The following is a 6,000-nucleotide window of genomic DNA, read 5'->3' on the forward strand; positions in this document are numbered from 1 at the left end:
GGGGGAGAGCGGTAGTGTTTAAGGGAGGAGGGGTGGGTAGCACAAGTATGGTAAGAGAGGGATTAAGTACCCCAATATTGATTGAGCAAGTGTACTTTAAGGCCTTTTTTTAAACTGATATAGGAAGAGGTACAACAAAGAACATTGGGGAGGGCATTCCAGATGCTGAGGGTTTTTCCAGAGAAGGAGCGTGACTGAGAGGCTTTTTTCTTTAATAGCGGGGGGACGAGAAGAAGTGCGTTTGAGCTTCTCAACGTCCGGGTGCATCCTGCTTTAGTGAGTTTGTTGGAGAGGTAAATTGGTGTCTTTTGATAAAGGGCTTCGTGTGTAATGCAGGCAATTTTATAGGAGGATCTGCCTTCAATGGGAAGCCATTTGAGGTCCTTGAGGGCAGGTGAGATGTGTTCAGAATGCTTACAGTCGGTTGTTAGTCTGGCCGCTAAGTGGAGGACAGATTTGAGGGGGGCTAGGTGAACTTTGGGTGTTCCGGAGAGTAAAGCGTTTCCGTAGTCAATCTTAGAAAGGACTAAAGATTGGATAACTGATTTGAAATCTTCCGCAGGAATGAACGGTTTGATTTTTTTGAGAAGCCAGAGTGTGAAGAGTGCTCCTTTTGCCGATTTTTTATATGGGTATTGAGCGCAAGCTTACTGTTGATGGTGATGCCAAGAGATTTGACTGATTCAGCTAAGGAGAGAGAGCAGTTAAGGGCATTAAGGTCAGCTATCCATGCTTGAAAGGGAAGAGGGTTGTTTTTGGGAGAGAAGAGAATGATTTCAGTTTTGTTTGGATTAAGTTTGAGATGGTTTGTGAAAAACCAGGATTGAATCTTGGATAGGGCTGTGTTTAGGTGTACGATATCCGAGTGGGATTTGATTTTATAGTACAGTTGGGTGTCGTCAGCATACAGGTGGTAGTTAATTTTGGCTTGTTTAAGTATGAGGGTGAGGGGTTCCATAAAGAGGTTGAAGAGGGCAGGAGAGATGATAGATCCTTGGGGTACACCGAGGGAGACCGATGTAGGGCAGGAGAGGCAGTTTTGAATTTTGATTTGTTGGGTTCTATGTTGGAAGTAGGAGGTGAACCAGTTTAGAACAGTGCCATTAAGGCCGAAACGATCTTTGAGTGCATTGAGTTAGGTTGAATGGTTAACTGTGTCAAATGCAGCAGTGAGGTCGAGAAGGATGAGTATGCAAGACTCACCCTTATCCAGGGTAAGGTGTATGTCATCGACAATGATAAGCAGTGCGGTTTCAGTGCTGCAACCTTTGCGGAAGCCAGATTGAAGGGGGTCAAGCAGGTTGTACGTGTCAATGTGCTTATCCAGTTGAAGTAGGGCGCATTTTTCAAGGGTTTTGGAGAGTAGTGGGAGGTTGGAGATAGGGCGGAGGTTGTTAGGGTCATTAGGATCGGCCTTAGGGTTTTTGGGGATGGGCGTGATTTCTCCAAGTTGGAGGGAGATAGGAACACATCCAGTAGAGAGGGAGGCATTACTGATGTTGGTCCAATAAGGGACAATGACGTGCTTTAGTTCTTGGGTGAGAGCATATGGGAGAGGGTCTTTTGTGTGAGAGGATGGTTTTAGTTTGGATAGGATGTTAAAGACTTCTAGTTCAGAAACAGGGTGGAAATTCAGCCAGGCGGCTTTATTTTTAAGCAGTGGGTTGGTGTGGTGTGGTTCAGGAGGGGTAGAGGAGGGAGGGTGTGTGAATGGAGTAGAGATAGGGGGTGGGATCAGGGGCGAGTGTGGTGTAAGAGTAGTATTCAAAGGACATTTGGGGGAGGGAGGGAGCTGGTTTACATAGAAGGATAGATCAATCTTGGTGAATTTTAGGAGAAAAAGTTAGCAATTTCTTCACATTTGCTTGTGGAGGCCGTCAGGTTATGGGGTGCAGGGGTGGGTTGGTTTCTCATGATATTGAACAGTTCTCTGGGTCGAGAGAGTTCCAAGCGAAAGAAAGATGCTTTTTCAGAGAAAATGTGTTTTTTGTAGGTGGATCTAGCGGTTCTAAGGAAGGCCAGATGGGAGGGAGAAGGGTGTTGTCGCCATGTTCTTTCAGCAAGTCTAAGTGAGCGTCTTTCCTTGTTAAGGTCAGAGGTAAACCATGATTTGGAGGGGACGTTTTTTTGCGTTTTAAGTTTGAGCGGGGCAAGTTGATCTAAGACCTCAACGACAGTTTTGTTAAAGTGCTCAGTAAGATCGTTTGCATTGCGAGAGGGTGGGATGAGACGAAGTTGGGTTTGAAGTTTGGACTCCAGAGTGCCAGGGGGGATTTGCTTAAGATTTCTGGACACTGTCGTGGCCTTAGCGTATTTAGCTGGGGCGGGCGGGGTTGGGGGGGAGATCGTGAACAATATGAGGTGATGGTCGGACCAGTCGATAGGGATGATGTTGATTAGGGACACCAAATCAGTGTTAGAGATGATGGCGTCAAGGGTGGCTCCTTTGGCGTGGGTGGGGGAGTGGCAAAGTTGTTTGAGGTCGATAGTCTCAAGAAGATTAGTGAGAAGGCTGATTACGGGGACCTCTGGTTCGTTCCAGTGAAGATTGAGATCTCCTAGGAAAAGGTTTTTGGTGTTAGAGAGTGACGATTGTGTGATAAGGTCCGATAGTTCTTCGGCAAAGGGGAGAGGCTCACCGGGCGGGTGGTAGATATTATGTAGTCGAATTGGTGGGGAGTTTTTCAACTTAAGTTCGGCTTCAAGATATTCAAAGGTAGTAAAGTTTGTGTTCTTTGTGAGGGAGAGTTGTACTTCGTTTTTATAGATAATTGCTAAACCACCCCCTATTCTTTCAGATCTGTATTTTCTGAGTATGGAGTAGTCAGGGGGGGTGAGTAGGTCAAGGATAGGTGTTGAGTGATCTTTGAGCCAGGTTTCTGTGAGAAAGGCGATGTCAATATCGTCGTTAAGGATAGTTTCTGATATTTCGGTTGCATGTCGAACAGCCGAGCGGCAGTTCACGAGCATGCACGACAGGGGTTGGGGGATGGTTTTGGAAGGAGGGCATAAGTGAATGGCAGTAAGTTGAGGGGGAGGTCTGGGGGAGCTGGGGGAAGAGTGGATTCTGCAGGTCCCCATGATGACAGGGATGTTAGAGTGAGGGAGGGATGGGTCATTAGGAGGGGACTTGACAAGGTATGAGTCGCAGAGGTCAGAGATGTCGGACACGGAGTAGTCTCTCAAGGAGCGAAGAGGCCTGAGTGTACGGCTGTGTAGAGGAGTGGTTGGCCAACGCTTAGGATATGGGCGTTTTGGGGGGACTGGAGCATCGAGAGGAGGCCAAAGAGGGGCGGGTTCTGGAGTTGAGAGATTTGAATTGATTGAAATCTGTTCTGAGTCGGGCAAGTTCTGAAACCAAGGTAGAGATATTGCAGTCAATGTTGTGAAGTGTCTGAGTTAAGAGAGTGAGGAGGGGTGAGGTTGTGGTAGAAGTAGGGGAGGAGGTGGGGTCAGTATTGATCATGGGTGGAGGTTTGTTGTTCGGAGAGGGAGAGCGCTGCTGAATTGGCGGCGATTGGGGGTGAGAGCGCTGCTACAATGGCGGCATCAGTAGAATTCTTCGGGAATACCCGGTAAAGGATAGGTACAATTATGTATCTTGGACGGCTCGATCGCTGATTAGAAGCTGTGGCTCGATGGCGGAATCAGTCAGACGTGTATACGTGTAGAAGCCACAGCTTCTAATTGGCGATCGAGCCGTCCAAGATACATAATTGTACCTATCCTTTACCGGGTATTACCGAAGAATTCTACTAACGCCGCCATTGTAGCAGCGCTCTCACCCCCAATCGCCGCCAATTCAGCAGCGCTCCAGAAGCACCTTCTGTTCCCTAACCCAAACCTGTTTAGGCTAATAGGCTCTACCTAACAGGCATGTACCTTATGTCCTGATGATGAACCGCTCATTCTCTCCACGGTTCGAAACGCCGTCGACACCTTGATACACCTTATACGAAAAACTGCTTTTTATTTCTTTGTAAAGGTGTTTTTTGCGATTTGTTCCTCACAATTCTGTGTATACTCATGTGTAACAAACCAATTAGCATTGCCTGAGCCTCCTGTTGTTCACCGCTCTCTCTTGTACCTCATGGCTAAGAAGGACACAGGCTTGTGTCCCACTTTATGTACTGTTTGTACTAATTGTTTTTAAAATTATTTCAAAGTAATTATTAGACCTCTGCCCAGCTGGGCAAGTCAAGACAATATAGTAATGACTGAGTCTATATTCATTTCGCTCTCAAAAATTCTTCCTTCTAGGGACCATTGTTGTCTAGAATAAATAGCAAACCCACTAGCAGCATTTGATTTACAGGCCCTGAGCACACACATTGCACTGTACTAGGGACAGACTAGTTAATCAAGGAACCAATAATGGATTCACCAATCTATAACAACAGTTTACATGAGGAGCACTTGCACTTTAACACTGAACAGCAGTGAGAAAGTGCGCAGACACACAAAACCAGCAAAAACAGAGTAAAAACCGGGAAGTCAGACAGCAAAAAGACAGGGGAAACACGCCAAAATATGCCAAGTCTAACACCCGCCCATTACTCAACAATTGGAGTGGGGTAGATTGAAGTAGGGTAGAGTGAGTAGATTGGGATAGATTGGGGCAGAGTAGGGTAGAGTGGGAGTTGAGTGGGGTAGATTGGGGTAGCTGGCTTGGTTGTCCGTTGTTTAGCTGCCTCCTAATTACCACCATATGCCTCACATCACTTTATTTTATTTCTCTGGCACATGGACCAAGCACCAATTAATTTTATTTGATTTGGGTCCATTCACTGAATGTGCTGGGATTCAGGAGACTTTTTTGTACCATTTTTTCTTACCCTCATTTTTTCTATGTGACACCTTTGGTTTGCTTAATTTTTTTTTGCAATTCAGTGCTTCCTTTTACAGTAACAAATAAATGGCACAGACTGTAAAACAGTCTGTATAACTGCACGTGTGCCAGGGACTTTCAAAGCAGATACCTCCCTCCACTCCACTCTACCCACTCTCTAGTCCACTCTAATGTAACCCAATCCACTCCAATCTATCCCACTCCACCCCAATCTACCCCACTCCAATATCTCCATTCGAATCTAACCCATTCCATCCTACTCCACTGCACGTCAATCTACCACACTCTACCCTAATTTACACCACTCAACTCCAATCTACCCCACTCTACTACAGTCTACCCCACCCCAATCAACCCCACTCCAATCTACTCCACTCTACCCCACTCCAATCCACACCAAGCTAATCTATCCCCCTCCAATCCACTCCATTCCACTCCACTCCAATCTACCCCACTCCACCTCAATCAACCCCACACCACTCCAATCTAACCCCAATTCACTCTGATCTACCCCAATCAACCTCAGTCTACTCCACTCCAGTCTTCCCCACTCAACCCAATCTACCCCAATCTACTACACTCTAATCTAACCCACTCCACTCCAATGTAGCCCACTCTACTCTAATCTACTCCATTACAATCTACACCACACCACTCTACCCCAATCTACTCCACTTGACCTTAATATACCCCAATCCACCTGAATCAACCTCACTCCATTCTTCCCCGCTCCAATCCATCCCACTCCACTCACCTCCACCCCAATCTACCCCACTCCATCCCATTCTACCCCACTCCAATGTACCCCATTATCCTCCAATCTACCCCACTCTATCTATCCTACTAAACCCCAATCTACCACACCCAACCTACTCCACTCTACCCCACTCCCCTCTACCCCACTACAATGTCCACAATTAACCCCATTCCAAACAATCTACCCAATTCTACCCTCTCCACCCACTCCACCCCAATTTACCTCACTCCACTCTACCCCATTCCTCTCTACCCAACTCCAATCTATCCCTTTATACCCCACTCCAACCTACCCCGCTCCACTCCACTGCAATCTCCACAATGTGCACGACTTCAATCTATCCCACTCTACCCCAATCTATTCCACCACAATCTACTGACTCCGCCCCAATACA

The sequence above is a fragment of the Triturus cristatus genome, chromosome 10 (genome assembly GCF_964204655.1).
Source record: "Triturus cristatus chromosome 10, aTriCri1.1, whole genome shotgun sequence".
Classification (NCBI taxonomy): domain Eukaryota; kingdom Metazoa; phylum Chordata; class Amphibia; order Caudata; family Salamandridae; genus Triturus; species Triturus cristatus.